The sequence below is a fragment of the Rana temporaria genome, chromosome 1 (assembly GCF_905171775.1).
Source record: "Rana temporaria chromosome 1, aRanTem1.1, whole genome shotgun sequence".
Taxonomy (NCBI): Eukaryota; Metazoa; Chordata; class Amphibia; order Anura; family Ranidae; genus Rana; species Rana temporaria.
In genome coordinates this window covers 170,070,634-170,087,977 of record NC_053489.1, presented here as the reverse complement: position 1 = coordinate 170,087,977, position 17,344 = coordinate 170,070,634, and the positions used below count along the sequence as shown (strand labels likewise).

At 44.4% G+C, this 17,344-nt stretch overlaps 1 protein-coding gene across 2 annotated transcripts in view; it reads right to left on the bottom strand.

Annotated features, from left to right (window-relative positions):
- CMKLR1 (chemerin chemokine-like receptor 1) overlaps window positions 1-17,344 on the bottom strand; it is a 160,789-nt gene that overhangs the window by 67,373 nt on the left and 76,072 nt on the right. Inside the window, exon 1 of one of the 2 annotated variants that reach the window (XM_040346025.1) lies at window positions 4,854-4,983. The exons of the other annotated variant lie outside the window; for it this stretch is intronic. The gene's annotated coding sequence lies outside the window, so the exon portion shown is untranslated. Of the gene's footprint in view, window positions 1-4,853; window positions 4,984-17,344 lie in introns of those variants that run through there. 2 annotated transcript variants of the gene reach the window in all.

Below are 17,344 nucleotides of genomic sequence, written 5' to 3'. Positions count from 1 at the left end.
TACAGTAATTGCATACTAGTAAAACCGCATGCCTACTAATTCCAGTTAGGCTTGTTCTTTATCTTTTAGTTGTTAATATATATCTATATATATATATATATATATATATATATATATATATATATATATATATATATATATATATATATATATATATATATATATACTGTAAATACACTATATTACCAAAAGTATTGGGACACCTGTGTCCCACATGAACTTTAATGGAATCTCAGTCTTAGTCCAGAGGGTTCAATATTGAGTTGGCCTTCCTTTTGCCAGTATAACAGCTCCAACTCTTCTGGGAAGGCTGTCCACCAGGTTGAGGTCAGGACACTGTCTGGTTGAGGTCAGGACTCGTCAAGTTCCTCCACACCAAACTTGCTCATCCATGTCTTTATGTACCTTGTTTGTGCACTGCTGTGCAGTCATGTTGGAACAGCAAGGGTCAACCCCAAACTGTTCCCACAAAGTTGGGAGCATGAAATTGTCCAAAATGTTTTGGTATGCTGACACATTAAGAGATTTCACTTCACTGAAACTAAGGGGCCATAACCCCCCTTCCACCAAATGATTTGGACCAGTGCACAAAGCAAGGTCCATAAAGACATGGATGAGTGAGTTTGGGGAACTTGACTGGCCTGCACACAGAGTCCTGACCTAAACTCAATAGAACACCTTTGGAATGAATTAGAGCAGGGACTGCGAGTCAGGCCTTCTGTCCAACATCAGTGGCTCACCTTGCAAATGTGCTTCTGGAAGAATGGTCAAACATTCCCATAGACACACTCTAAAATATTGTGGACAGTCTTCCCAGAAGATTTGAAGTTGTTATAGCTGCAAAGGGTGGGCCAACTCAATATCAAACACTACGGATTATGACCAGGATGCCATTAAAGTAAAGGCAGGTGTCCCAATATGTATATACCGTATATATATATGTGTGAAACTGTTTTGCTACCAGTGCAGAGTACCAAAACTCAAAAGGAAACCAGTCAGGGCCTCAAGGAAACTTTAATATAGTTGGCCCAGGGTTCCCAAATAGCGCCAAATTAGTTGCTGGTGTTCTAGATCACATTTGCAATTTTCTCTTGAGATTTTACATTTTACTAAGTTAAAGTTGATAGAAGGGCTCCTCCAAGCACAAGCACAATTTTATTTTAGCCCCTATTATGATGAAAAAGTTCTTGGGTGCATTTAGGAATCTGTTTTACTCTTTGATTGAGAATGGCTATCTGTCATGATTGGGACAGAAAAACCCCAGACATTTTGTAAATCAGATGAAAAATGTGGTTCCAGAAGCCTCAGATTTTAGGGTATAGCCACAAAATGTGGCGCAAGGATCCCACATGCCCACATCCACAGAAGCACAACAAAGAGACTTCAGGATACATTTTAAGCAAGTGGGTAAGGAATTTCAGTGTTTTCTTTACAGCATTGCTAATCATCTTGCATCTTTGACTGTATTAGTGGTGCTGGTTGTATAAACAGTGATTGAGTGCTAAAGTAAATAAACAATTCCAATGCTCTCTCACCCTGTGGTCTGAACTGTTGTGTTGGTTTCACTGCTATTCTGCCCTGGCTCTAATTTGTTTTTGTTGCTATTTATTCTATTGTCGAGAAAGAAATCAGCCCAGTTCTATAAGCCTTATATGAAGCCCAAAGTAATGCAGTCAGAGACACAGCCTGCTCCTAATTTCTCTGTGTTGGCCAAAGTTGTAAAACAGGTTCTTACTACTTTTCCTTCCTTGTGAGGTGTATAATTGCCCATTTATAAGCATAATAAACTTTCAATCCTGTTTTTTTGTGCATACATATCCCTTAACTGGCTTGCAGACTGCAGCTAAGTGAAAGAGAAAAGAAAATGCAGTAAATGTCAAACTGACAGATGATCATATCACCTGTCAGCCAAGGAGCTATCATAAATTCTAAGAATAAAAAAAAATGCTGCAATATGGAAGATTGTATTGAGTTTGTCTGTGCTTGCTGCAGAAGAGCCTAGAGACAGGGTTTACTGCACGTCTATAGTTGCTACTGCTTTATCTTTGCATTAGGCGCTGCAATTGTTATATTTATCTCACTCAGGCAACTTGGGTTAAATCTGAACTTAAACTGACACTAAACTCTGGTTTATAAAAAAGAAAATCTATTTAGTGTTCTTAACTCAAAAATGGACAGCAGAGCCTGTTTACTCCTGCCTGCCCATAGAGCAGAGCGGGCTCTGCCCGTGTCTGCTCTGCAATACTGAGCAGACAGAGGCAGAGCCAACTTTGCTTTATGGGCTGTCCATTTATGTCCAGCTACCTTTGATCTGCTCTGCCTAAACAGAAGAAGATTGAGTCCCTTTCATTTTTTTTTTTTTTTTTGCGGGCCTGACTAGACTCGGAGATAGGCAAGTGTAAATGGACACAAATCCAATTTAACCCGCATGTCCACAGTGATAAATGGCCCTCCTGTTCAGGTCCACTTGAAAAATTGACAGGCAGACCTGATCAGAACTCCAGTGGGAAAGAGACCTTACTGTTCTGGAGACAGCCCAAAATTTGGGATTTTCCTTTACTTCCAATTTTGATGGCGGACCTGTTTGGCACGCCCATTTGAAAGGGGCCTTACTGTTCTGGGGAAAACCCAAAACTTGCATTTTCTTTTACTTTCACTTTTCATTTTATCAGTAAAGAGGACAAATAAATCTACCTAACGGGGGGCAATAAAAACCTATTAGGTGTTCTAATCTATGTCTATTCTGTCCGAAACTAAAAAACAAACAAAAAAAGTTTGCCTTCGCACTTTAAGATATGTGTGCCATGGCCTCAAAAACTCTTGTGTGTCTACACAATCCAAAGTGATATGCCCTCCCTACTAACAATTGCAGCATCATGTGAAATGTTTTAATAAACATCTAAATCTCTATACATCATAAATAAAGCTTTTATGACAGCCAGCTTCTTCATTTGCAATTTAGATTTACTGAACGTTAAAATAAGCTCTGATTTTCTTGTCTAGGATGTCCATGACACCATGTTTTTTACAGTTACTTTTTTTCTAGACAAGAGCTGTCAAGACACATGCTGTTTTCATGGCAGCAGCTGGTGCTAAAAATGTTTTGATTTAATTAATAGGAACTGTTTAAATTGCTTAATTCACCATCAGCGTGATCAAATTAAAAAACAAAATACAGAAAAATAATTAGAAACAGAATAGGTGTCTAATTTTAAAGAATATACATGATAAGACGATTATTTTAAGAAATATTATTAAGTATCATTTTGATATGAATGACTACTATATGTTTTACCACATTTAGAAAACTGTTGAAACAAATTAAAGTCCAGCTTGTGTGCATCAAAGTGAGGGGCCTGGTACATAATACCTCTTTGCATCTTTCCACTATGGACTGGCAATGCTGCAGTTATGTACAGGGGTCTTGCTGTCTAGCTTTGTCATAGGTAATTTATGTACAGATGGAACACCTAATTTTCCCAAAACGAGTTAGGATATCTTTGGAAAATCTTGAATACAATGTAAATTCTGAATTTCTAATCAGGGCCATATCACATGTGACTGCAGAGATAAACAAGCACATATTAGTGATTTATGCTCTCTGTCAATAAAGCTATCCATGGGTATCCTCCATTATGTACATCTTTGGCTATTTGGAAGACTATAGGGCTCTTTAGATAGCCATTCCTCTCCTATTAAAATGCACCTTCCCTGTGCTCTTTTGCAATAGCCCTGCATAAAAATCTCTCTGCAAGCTTTATGCAGGAGCTTACCCAGGGATAAGAACCTTTCTCACCCCTATGTGACTGTTCTTGAGCTTAGTAATTGACAGCTTGGATGTTGAATACTGCATTGTAAAAGGTATAAGTATAGGGTCACATGCCTCCCTACACCTGAAAGTACTAGAATCTTTCAGGGGTTCCTTCTGTCAATTGGCTTGGTGAGAAAACATGGGAAAACTATGTATTGCTATATGTTAGCGTTCAGTGAATCTTAAGAGAAAAAGGTACCAAAGGCAACTTTTGATGGGCACTGAGTTAGTAAATGGAAAATGTACGATTAATCTCTATTAAATAAATGTTGTTTACCTAAAGACGTGGATGTTGAATTTGGAAAGTGTACACTCATTTTTAAAGTAACTTTTTGTAAATACAGTATTTATATTGAATAGCCAATCAAGGGTAATTACAAAATCAAGGGTATTTACAAAAAAAAGATGATTTTTTTCACGCACACAACGTTCAAAATGAACACAACTTCAGCAAACAATAACTTTGAAAAAGTGAACATAAATTTTATTAGGTTGTTAGTCTATATTCCTTTAGTAAATCAACCCCCTATTTTTTATTTTTTTTTAATAAGGAATACAGCAAAAATCACGTAAGGGGCTAGGGAATTTGGTATGGTACACTTGGACAAAAGTTTTAGCTCCTAAAACAAAATATACAACATTTAGGTTTATAAGGACTGACACAATTATTTAGTAATCAGCAGCTGATGCAAACAAGTCAGTGAAAGAATTAACAAAGTTACCAGCCTAATATCAAAAATGGATATAATTAGAGGAACTTACTAAGAGGCATTGATGCATAACTGTACCTGAAGAAATCTGAAATGTTGCTGACTGACCTCCATTAATATCAGACACAGATATTAATTTGTACTTAGCTTTTTAAAGCCCCATTGAAATAAGTAATGTGATCCACTCAAATTTTGTAGTCATTGCCCCACATTATTGTGCATATAATAATAACAATCTAAATGTTCAATATATGTCAATCCACAGGTTAACATAGCACATTTGCCAATATTTAAATCTACTTCATTACTGTAATTATTGTAAAAAAAATTACCTTTTATTGTGCAAAACTTCCTTTAATGTCTTGAAAGTTTTCAATGACTACAGCACTGCATTTCACCAAGCTACTATCTCTTCTTGACATCAGCGGTCATGGTATAGTCTAAGTGGTGTTTTTTTTTGTTTTTTTTGACACTGCTATTTCTTCAAAGGAAAGTCAAAGTATGTAAGTTTCAATTCCCTTTTAACCTAATTGCATCCGTGTTCCAAGACGAAGACAGCCTTTAAAGCAGGATTCTAGTGCTAATGCTGTACTGTAAACAAACTTTTTTTTTTACTGACAATTGTCAGGAAATAATCTGCCTCTGCCAAATGATCTTGGAAGAGGTAAGCTGTCAACAGGGAAGAGAATTCTAGTTGACATTTATAATTTAGAGTTCATTGGGGTTGAAGACTAAAGACTAATCACCTAGATTAGAAAATAAAATAAAGCTGATTTTACATTAAACCACATTTAAACCCAAAAGCAAAAATTGTATATACTGTATTTCAGTTTAACAATCATTGCATGTGGTGGCGGAAATAGTTTTCTTTTTAAGACTTTTTTTATCTTTATTTTTCACCAAGTGGTCTGGCAAGTAAGTCATTTACCTTTCAACTTTCTTTAACAGACCAAGCAGTTAGGGGGTTGAGACAAACCATTTAATACTGACATCGTTGCTTACAATGGTCAGCTTTTAGTCATAGAGTTAAAACCTGTATCCCAAAAGGAAAAAAACTATTTCTGCAACTGCTTAAGCTGTCAAAAACAGTGAGCGGCAGGATTTTTATTGCAGAAGGGACATTAAAATGCACTTACCTGCCTGCTTGCTGTCTTCTCAAAAAACATAAACTTAGCTGCGCAAGTGAAGCTCAGTTTACATTGCTGGCACTGTCCCTGTGTGCCGGGATGATGCTGGGATGATGGCCTCCTGCGCCAGGCCAGTGAAGATGGCGAAAGACCAGTACCCAAAAGTAGATTCTGACACCAGCGAGGGGCAAGAACCAGTAAAAAAAAACTTCAGTGTGCAGCTCCCCCCTCAGCCCCCCTAATACTTACCTAAGCCCAATATCGATTCAGCGATCTGCACAAGACCCAAGGCTCTCCCTGGTCTCTCCCTCCTGATTGCCTGAGATGCAGCAACAAGAGCCATTGGCTCTGGCTGCTGTCAATCACAATCAGTGAGGCAGGAGTGGGGGTGGGGCAGGGCTGGGACAGCCTCTCTGTGTCTTTTGTACACTCAGGAGTGAGCATGCAAGTACCTTGCTATAGGGGGGATTCACCGAGGGGGAGGGGCCCAGATACTTCATACATGGTAGGGTATCGCAGCAATCGTTAGAGCGAGAGCATTAATTCCTAGTCTGTAACTCTAAACAGGTAACCTGTTAAGGCATTTAAAGTGTTGCCTACATATATTTTTAAGTATCACAGTTTGTCAATATTTCATGAGCGTGCACAATTTAAAAGCATGACATGTTGGATATCTATTTACTCGGCGTAACATCATCTTTCACATTTTACAAAATAAAATCAGGGTATAAATTGTGTTTTTTTTTATTTAAAGCTGAACTCCAGGCAAACAGCTAAATACACAGATGAAATCCATATAAAAAAGCTGTTTTATCTGTCAAGGGGTTTGTATTCGTGTCCGTCTAGTTCTGAGGTTTACACAACCCTAGCACAAAATACTGTCCTGCATCATTTTTTTCTGCTGTAGTTCCACTTTTACTTACAGATCTACTCCCCACCCTCTACCCCAGTCCTTCTCAACACAGAGGAACCCTGGAAATAACTTTCTGGTCTCAGTGAGCCCCTGCAAAACATTACTATATCCGCAACTCATGATAGATAGTGTGATGGTCAGTGGGAAGAATGCTCCTTACACTCATAGTCACTGGGAAGAATTACCCCCTTATGCCGTGTACACACGATCGGTCCATCCGATGAGGACGGACCGATGGTCCATTTTCATCGGTTAACCGATGAAGCTGACTGAAGGTCCGTCGTGCCTACACACCATCATTTAAAAAAACGATCGTGTCAGAACACGGTGACGTAAAACACAACAATGTGCTGAAAAAAACGAAGTACAATGCTTTCAAGCATGCGTCGACTTGATTCTGAGCATGCATGGATTTTTAACCGATGGTCGTGCCTACTAACGATCGGTTTGTCCTATCGGTTAGGAATCCATCGATTAAATTTAAAACAAGTTGGGCCTGATTTACTAAGCTATGTGCGCTGCGCTGGTTCATGCATTAATTAGTACTCCGGGTGGAGGCTTAATTCGGCGCATGAACCAGCGTAGCAGCCGGCGCATTGAAACTAATATGTAAAGCCGCGCCGAACTCCCTATAGAAGTCTATGGGAGAAATCAAAAGTGTTCATTTTAAAGGCTAATCTGCAAGTTTTGTCCTAAAAAGTGTTTGGGGACCTCAGTCCTGCCCCAGGGAACATGTATCAATGCTTTTTTTATTTTTTAAAACGGCCGTTTTTTCGGGAGCAGTGAAATTAATAATTCTTAAAGTGAAACAATAAAAGTGAAATATTCCTTTAAATTTCGTACCTAGGGGGGGTGTAATGTCAGCATGTGAAATAGCGCATTTTTCCCGCACTTAGAACTCCCCCTGCACAAAGTGACATTCAGAAGGAAAAAAGTCATTTAAAAATTCACACGCGGCTATAATGAATTGTCGGCTCTGACAATTCTAAAGGGATTCATTCATAAAACAAACAAAAAAATGTGTAGGGGTTCCCCCAAATTAAATTACCAGGCCCTTCAGGTCTGGAATGGATATTAAGGGGAACCCCGCCGTAAAAACCAAAAAAAAAAAAGACGTGCGGTTCCCGGCAAATATCCATTCCAGACCCTTCAGGTCTGGTGTGGATTTTAAGGGGAACTCCACCCCAAATTGAAAAAAAAAATGGCGTGGAGTCCCCCTAAAAATCCACACCAGACCCTTATCCGAGCACGTTGACCTGGCCGGCCGCAGAAAAGAGGGGGGGACAGAGTGCGGCCCCCCCCCTCTCCTGAACCGCACCAGGCCACATGCCCTCAACATGGGGAGGATGTCCCCATGTTGATGGGGACAAGGGTCTCATCCCCACAACCCTTGCCCGGTGGTTGTGGGGGTATGCGGGCGGGAGGTTTATCAGAATCTGGAAGACCCCTTTAACAAAGGGGACCCCCAGATCCTGACCCCCCCCCCTGTGTGAAATGGTAATGGGGTACATTGTACCTCTACCATTTCACCCCAAAAAAATGTCAAAGTGTTAAAAATGACAGTAGCCGGTTTTTGACAAATCTTTTAATAAAATCTTCTTTTCTTCTTTCCTTCGAGTTTCTTCCGCTGCTTCTTTCTTCTCGTCAACATCTTGCCCGACGTGTTCTTCTATCTTCTCCGTCCGTCCTTCCGCCTTCTGGTCCCGCATCTTGCCCGTTGTCTTCTCCGTCCGCCTCCTCGTCCGCATCTTGGGTCTTCTGCGGTCTTCTTCTCGGTCCGCCGCCTTCTCGTCCCCTGCGTTTGAATTTGATTTGGCCGCCGTTTTCCCGCTCCTGGGACCCGCCCCCCTCTGACGCCACAAGTAAACTCCTTAGAAGGTCATGTGCGTCAGAGGGGGGCGGGGTCACATGAGTGTGACACGGCGGGAACTTCTTCTCCGGGCGGCGCGATTGAAATTGAATTCCCCCGCTGTGTGACGCTCTGCGTCACACAGCGGGGGAATTAATTCTGGCACTTCTCTCCTGCATGTGAAAATCACAATTTTTTGGCTAGAAAATTAATCAGAACCCCCAAACATTATATATTTTTTTTTAACAGACATCCTAGGGAATAAAATGGCAGTCATTGCAATACTTTTTGTCACACCGTATTTGCGCAGCGGTCTTACAAGCGCACTTTTTTTGGATAAAAATCACTTTTTTGAATTAAAAAATAAGACAACAATACATTTTGCCCAATTTTTTTCTATATTGTGAAAGATAATGTTACGCCGAGTAAAATGATACCCAACATGTCACGCTTAAAAATTGCGCCCGCTCGTGGCATGGCGTCAAACTTTTACCCTTTAAAAAACTCGATAGGCGACGTTTAAAAAATTCTACAGGTTGCATTTTTTGAGTTGCAGAGTAGGTCTAGGGCTAGAATTATTGCTCTCACTCTAACGATCGCGGCGATACCTCACTTGTGTGGTTTGAATATTGTTTTCATATGCGGGCGCTACTCGCGTATGCGTTTGCTTCTGTGCGCGAGCTCGTCGCGACGGGGCGCTTTAAAAAATTTTTTGGGGGTTTTCTTATTTATTTTTATTTCGTTTTATAATGTTTTACACTGAAATAAAAAAATAAAAAAAAAATGATCAGTTTTCTTCCTATTACAAGGAATGTAAACATCCCTTGTAATAGGACTAGTGTGTGACAGGTCCTCTTTATGGAGAGAGGCGGGGTCAATAAGGCTGGAAAGCATGGTATTGAAAAAAAAAAAAAAAGATCTCATGCTTTCAGCTGCAATCATGTTCGTTCACCACAGTGGTGTAGTGTATAGCACTTTGACCTAGCAGCAAAAGAGTCGTTGGTTCGAATCCCGCCCGTGACAGCATCTGCATGGAGTTTGCATGTTCTCCCTGTGCCTGCGTGGGTTTCCTCCCACAATATAAAAACACGCTGTAAATCGGTTCCGGTCTAAATAAGCCCTAATATGCAGTAGTATATTAAGGTTTGGTTCTGCTCTAGGCCTGACTACATATCTGCACCTCCTAATAGAAAAATGACCCACCCCTTCCTGTCAAGGTCACACCCTGTTTTTGTATAACCCCGCCCAGTAATTTTCAGGGGACCCACACACTAGTTCTGGGGGGGCACTGGATTCCCTTAACCACTTCCATACCAGGCACTTACGCACCTTCCCGCCCAAGCCAATTTTCAGCTTTCAACACTGTCGCACTTTGAATGGCAATTGCGCGGTCATACAACACTGTACCCAAACAAAATTGGCGTCCTTTTTTCCCCACAAATAGAGCTTTCTTTTGTTGTTATTTGATCACCTCTGCGTTTTTTGTTTTGCGCAACAACTAAAAAAAGACTGCAAATTTTGAAACAAAAAAACCTTTTTCTTTTTTTAGGTTAATTTTTTTGTAAATAAGTTTTTCTCTTTCAATTACGGGCACTGATATGGCGGCACTGATGGGCACCGATGAGATGGCACTGATGGACATCGATGAGGTAGTACTGACGGCACAGATGAGGTGGCATTGATTGGCGGCGCTGCTATGCGGCACTGATGGGCACTCATAGGCGGCACTGATGGGCACTCATGGGCGGCACAGATGGGCGGCACTTATGGGTGGCACTGATGGATACTTATGGGCGGCACTTATGGGTGGCACTGATGGATACTTATGGGTGGCACAGGTGGGCACTGATAGGTGGGCACTGTGCATGGATGGGCACTGTGGGGTGGCACTGATTTTCCCAGTCAGTGCCCATTTGTGGGCACTGATTGGCATCTTTTTTCTTATTTTTTAATGCTTTTTGTTTTTTTGTTCTATATTTTTTTTGTTTTTGCACACCCTGGTGGTCCAGGGTGGGCATCCCTGGTGGTCCAGTGTGGTGATCCGAGGGGGGGCTGCGCTGATAAACAATCAGCGCGAACGCCCCCTGTCAGGAGAGCCGCCGATCGGCTCTCCTATACTCGCGTCTGTAAGACGCGAGTGAGGAAGAGCCATCGATGGCTCTTCCTGTTTACATCGTGATCAGCCGTGATTGGACACGGCTGATCACGTGGTAAAGAGTCTCCGTCTCCGTGAGAGACTCTTTACCGAGATCGGAGATGCAGGGTGTCAGACTGACACCCCGCATCACCGATCGCCGCGCTGCGTGCCCCCACAGGCGCGTGCGGCATGAAATCCTGCAGGACGTCCTGTCAGGATTGTGTAACCACTTCCCGGACGTAAATCGGCCATAGGCTGGGCGGGAAGTGGTTAATTTGCATAGTTTTTCTCTCACTTCCTGTTTGGCTATGGGGCAGGAAGTGAAGGCAAATCTCCCCAATTGGACACAGATAATACAAAATAAACTGACAGGGCCTATAACCCTCCCTCACTCTATCCAAAATGAAAGAAAATAAAACTTGTTGATTATAGTTCTTGTCAGGGGCGGACTGACCATTGAGTCACTCGGGCACTGCCCGAGGGCCCCATGCCACTAGGGGGCCCCATCCGGGTTGCCAGGCTCAGTAAAACCAGGGACAGTATGTAAAAATCTGTGTTTTTTTTAGATCTGTCCCTGATATGTCCGAAAATGACATGCTTTTAATGTGAATATCCCAAGATTTTAGCTGCCCGCCTCTGCACTACCTCCTGGCGTGGTGGTCATCTGTAAGCCAGAGGGGCCCCATAATCTTCTATTGCCCAGGGGCCCCATGAGTTGTCAGTCCGCCCCTGGTTCTAGTTTAAGCACAAATTTCATAGAGTTTTATTGAGAGCCCTAAGAAAATATAACCATGCCAATAGGCCAGGATAGAGCGTTGCTAATATGTAGGAATGTGTGTGTTAGAGCACCCCACCCAATGTTAACTAAAAAATTATTAATTTGCAAATAAGTATTATCTGCTCATTTTTTTGGGGATGTCTGCACCCCTGATAGTGATAACATTTGTGAGGTGTCTTCACCCTTTCTAATTCATTCACTTCCTGTCACATAGCCAAACAGGAAGTGAGGGTAAAACCTTACTAATATATTTTCTTGTGGACACAGAGATCAATCTAAATAGTTTCCCATTATGTAAATTGCACTCTAGCATTTTGCTGTGTACACCCCAAATTATTAGGGATCTTGGACTTTGGGGTCCATTTACTAAAGGCAAATCCACTCCTACAAGTGCAAAGCAAGGAAGAAAACAAAACAACTTTGCTTCTACAGGATTGGATGTTAAAACCATCAGTGCTTCCTCTCTGATTTTCAGCAACTATGCTTGTACTGCAGAGTGGCTTTGCCTTTACTAAACCCCAAACTAAATAATCATTTGGGGCAGGGATCCTCAAACTACGGCCCTCCAGCTGTTGTAGAACTACACATCCCATGAGGCCTTGTAATGCACTGACATTCACAGACATGACTAGGCATGATGGGAATTGTAGTTCCTGAACAACTGGAGGGCCGTAGTTTGAAGACCCATGATTTGGGGTGTACACAGCAGTGCTGGAGTGCAATTTGCTTAATGGGGACACTAGTTAGATTGACCGGTGTCCCCAAGAAATGACACTGGTAGGGTTTTAACCTCACTTCCTGTTCAGCTGTGTGACAGGAAGTGAAGCCAATTTTAAGAAAAGGGACACAAAGCTCAACACAAAAATAAAAAAACACAAAGCAGGGGTTCTAACACTCACTTGGCTTCCCTCAAACACCCACAATTTGAATAGGATTGCCTTGCGCTAGATTTAAGCACAGTGCTGTAAATCAGCACGTCAAGCCTGTCCACCAATAGCAAACCCCCCCCCCCCCCCACAGGCCATGTTTGCAGGTTTTCCTTCATCTTGCACATGTGCTTTAAAATAGTCTGGACAGCAATTCTTGATAAGAGAAATCCCCAAAACATGTCCTGTCGGGGGTACTTGAGGGCTGAGGACCACTGCAGAATAAATAAAATACTTACCAGTTTTTGTCTTTAAAGTCAGGGAGAATAAACATGGCAAACATTTCATGATTACACACCAGGAAAGAAGCTTAGACAAAAATCACACATAATTTGTTAGGCCCAAACCTAGTTCAGCTGCAGCTGTCAACATATGTAGCATGAAAAAGTAACAAAAGACAAACTTAACAATTTTAAAGTAATTTTTATTGGTCAACAAAACAAGGAAAGCAAAAAAAGACAAACAAACAAACACAAACAAAAATACATTTCAAAATTCTAATTAACCATAGCTTTACACATTTTTCATAAAATAAGGCCACATAGACAAATACATCAAAGTGAACATCATTTAAAAATAAACCAAAACCATTGGCAAAATAAAACAAAACCCATGCAACAAACCACATTTGTGTTTAGCAACAGCATTTCTGCCAGCCTGCCCCTTCTGAGGGCAGCTGAGGACTGATCGATCCAAGCTTTTTATAACAGTGCTAGTAATGAAGCAATTGAAATCACATGAACAAATTGCAGTCTCTAGTTTGGGTGAGCTTGTAATTGGGCACACCTGCAATTAATCCAAACCACGCTCTATGAGCATCCAATGAGTGTTTTTCACCTTTTAAAAAGAAAGGATAATTTTCTTCTAAGTGTTTGAGCATGCTCAGTTCATCGCACATGTAGGAACCAAGCTGCAATGGAATGAGAGCTTTTTTTTTTTTGTTTCCCCTGATCTGATGCTTTCCAGCCTGAAGGGGAGGTGTTAAAGACAGAAGTAAACACGCACATTTAATAATCTATTTGTGTGAAAAAAAAGGTTGCCAATTTTGTTTGGGAGCCACGTCGCACGACTGCGCAATTGTCAGTTAAAGCGACGCCGTGCCGAATCACAAAAACTTGCCCGGTCATTGACCAGAAATATGGTCCGGGCTCAAGTGGTTAAAAATTAACAAAACACAAAAGTGAGCCCAATTCTTGGGGATAATGTGAAAGATGATGTTACACTGAGTAAATAGATACCTTACATGTCACGCTTTACTATTGGAAACACTCCTGCAATGGGGCCAAAATGAATTCCGTGAATATCCCCATAGGCGACCTTTTTCTTTTTTTTCCAGGTTACCAGTTTATAGTTACAAATAAGGTCTAGTGGTAAAAGTATTGCTCTCGCTCTAACGCACGCGTCAATACCTCACATGTGTGGTTTGAACGATGTTTATATATGTGGGCGGGACTTGCGTAAGTCCCGCCCACATATGTAAAAATTATTTTTACTTTTTGCTATAATAAATATCCCCAAAAATATATATTGAAAAAACTAAAAAACCCCTCAGTTTAGGCCGATACGTATTCTACATCTTTTTGGTTCCAAAAAATCGCAAATAGCGTTTAGTGTTTGGTTTTTGCAAAAGTTATAGCGTCTACAAATTTTTTTTTTTTGTTGTTTTAACTAGTTATTGGGGCGATCAGCGATTTTTATCGGTACTGCGACATTATGGCGGACACATCGAACACTTTTTTGGAACCATTGGCATTTTTCTAGCGATCAGTGCTGTAAAAAATGCATTGCTTACTCAAAAAATGCCACTGGCAGGGAAGGGGTTAACACTAGGTGCGAGGGAGGGGTTAAATATGTTCCCTGGGTGTGTTCTAACTGTAGGGGGGGGGGGGACTGACATGTGTAAATGACAGATCGCTGTTCATGAAGGGGAACTCCAGACCCCCGAAAAAAAAATAAGGTGGGTTCCCTCCAGGTGCATACCAGGCTCTTAGGCTTGGTCTGGAACATAAGGGGTTAAACCCGCGCAAAAAAAATAGCGTGGGGTCCCCCCCAAGATCCAAACCAAGCCATTATCCCAGGCACGCAGTCTGGTCAGACAGGAATGGGGGTGGGGACGAGCGAGCGCCCCCCTCCCTCCTGAGCCATACCAGACCACATGCCCTCAACATGGGGGAGTGTGTGCTGTGGGGGAGGGGGCACTGCCCCCCCAACCCAAAGCACTCTTGTCCCCATGTCGATAGGGACAAGAGCCTCTTCCCGACAACCCTGGCCGTTGGTTGTCGGGGTATGCGGGCGGAGGGCTTATCAGAATCTGAGAGACCCCTTTAATAAAGGGGTCCCCAGATTCCGGCCCCCCACCCTATGTGAATGAGTATGGGGGTACATTGTACCCCTACCCATTCACCTGGGGAAAAAAATGGAAAAAAATAATACACCACACATGAATAAATTAATTTATTAGTCAGCCGGGGGTCTTCTGCCGGGGCCCCCCACCACCACCCCATTAGGCCCCGGGCTTCGCCATCTTCTGCCGGAACCCCCTTCACCAGTGAGGCTCCTGCCTTTGGGGGAGGGTCCCGGGCTACTACGACGGTTTCTGCGGGGGGGGGTGCACTGGCACCCCACCCCCGTCTTCAGCGACGTAATTCACCGGGACCCCCTTCACCAGGGAGGCTCCTGGGCTTCCACGACGGTTTCTGCGGGGGGGGTGCACTGGCACCCCACCCCCGTCTTCAGCGACGTAATTCACCGGGACCCCCTTTCACCAGGGAGGCTCCTGCCTTTGGGGGAGGGTCCCGGGCTTCCACGACGGTTTCTGCGGGGGGGGGTGCACTGGCACCCCACCCCTGTCTTCAGCGACGTAATTCACCGGGACCCCCTTCACCAGGGAGGCTCCTGCCTTTGGGGGAGGGTCCCGGGCTTCCACGACGGTTTCTGCGGGGGGGGGTGCACTGGCACCCCACCCCCGTCTTCAGCGACGTAATTCACCGGGACCCCCTTCACCAGGGAGGCTCCTGCCTTTGGGGGAGGGTCCCGGGCTTCCACGACGGTTTCTGCGGGGGGGGTGCACTGGCACCCCACCCCCGTCTTCAGCGACGTAATTCACCGGGACCCCCTTCACCAGGGAGGCTCCTGCCTTTGGGGGAGGGTCCCGGGCTTGTACGGTGTCTTCCGCCGGAGGGCGCCACTCTCCGGGCTTCTGCGATGCCTTCCGCTTCTGCCTGTCTCCTCCGCGGAGCACAGGGCTTGTCTCCGCTGTCTTCTCCCTTCTCTTCCATTCGATGTTGACACGACGAGGTCCGGCGCTGGAATGCCGTCTGAGCAGTGGGCATGGACTTATATAGGGCAATGCCACCATGTGACCTCAACCCATGTGACATCACATTCCCATCATGCCCAGGGAATGTGATGTCACATGGGTTGAGGTCACATGGTGGCATTGCCCTATATAAGTCCATGCCCGCCGCTGACACGGCATGTCAGCGCGGAACCTCGTCGTGTCAACATCCAATGGAAGAGAAGGGAGAGGACAGCGCAGACAAGCCCTGTGCTCCCGGAGGAGACAGGCAGAAGAAGGAAGAGAGAAGAAAGAAGACGGAAGAAAGCCCTGGCTCCGCGGGGGAGCCAGGCAGAAGAGGGAGCAGAGAAAAGACCGGGGAGTTGGCGCACCCCCGGCAGAAGACCAGGAAGCCCGGAACCCTGGCGGAAGGCACCGGAAAGACCGGGGGATAGGCGCCATCCCCCGGCAGAAGACCCCGAAGTCCGGATGCCCCTCCCTAATGAAAAAGAGCTTAAATGGGGTGGGGGCATCCGGCGGAAGGCTCCGGAGAGGACCGAGGGATGGCGCCCTCCCCCGGCAGAAATCACCGAAGCCCAGGGTCCCGGCAGAAGATCGGGAGAGAAGAAACCCCCCTTCTAAGAGAGCTAAAGAAGAAAGGGGGGGCTCCGGAGCAGATTAATAAAATATTTTATTGTGTGTGGTGTTTTATTTTATTTTACATTTCCCCCATGTGAATGGGTAGAGGTACGATGTACCCCATACTCATTCACATAGGGTGGGGGTCCGGCATCTGGGGGCCCCCTTATTAAAGGGAGCTCGCAGATTCCGATTAGCCCCGCCCGCATACCCCGACAACCAATGGCAAGGGTTGTCGGGAAGAGGCTCTTGTCCCTATCGACATGGGGGCAAGAGTGCTGTGGGGTGGGGGGGCAGTGCCCCCTCCCCCACAGCACACACTCCCCCATGTTGAGGGCATGCGGTCTGGTACGGCTCAGGAGGGGGGGGGCGCTCGCTCGTCCCCGCCCCCATTCCTGTCCGGGCCAGACTGCATGCTTGGGATGAGGGCTTGGTTTGGATCTGGGGGGGACCCCCGCGCCGAATCGGCGCGGGTTTAACCCCTCACGTTCTGGACCAAGCCTAAGAGCCTAATGTAGCCCTGGAGGGGGACCCGCGCCGATTTCAAGTTTGAAATTTGGCGCGGAGTTCCCCTTCAGGGCTGAAAACAGCTCGGAGATTCCCGTGCGCCGCGTCACGCAGCGCATTCACGGGTACGCCGCTTGGTATTTACCAAGATTTTCACGGCGTACTGACAAGGCGCACGGGAATCCCTGACTTTTCTCTCTGCGCATGCCCAGTATGCAAATGAACCTCCCGAGGTTCAGGCGCACTGTGCAAGCGTACGGGGATCTGTTTTCAAAAAACACTTTCCCTTTCAATTCGGCCCGCCAAACACTTCAAAACACATGTCACTTCACTTCCCCTGCATCCCCCCACCTCCCCCCCTAATAAACTCCCGCCCAAACCCCCGCAATTTACAGTTTAATGTGCCGTGCGCCAGGTCTGTACTGGTGCACAATGCACCCTCTCCTGGGCGCACGGAGCACATTAGTAACTAGGGAAATACACTGCACTAGCAGCGTATTTCTTTAGTAAATGGCAAAACGGCTGCTACTCCTGCTTTTACTCCATGAGTCATGGAGTAAAGGCTTGGTAAATCAGCCCCCTTGTCTTTTTTTTAACCGATGGTTAAATAACCTATGGGGCGCACACACGATTGGTTTTGACCAATGAAAATGGTCCATCAGACCGTTGT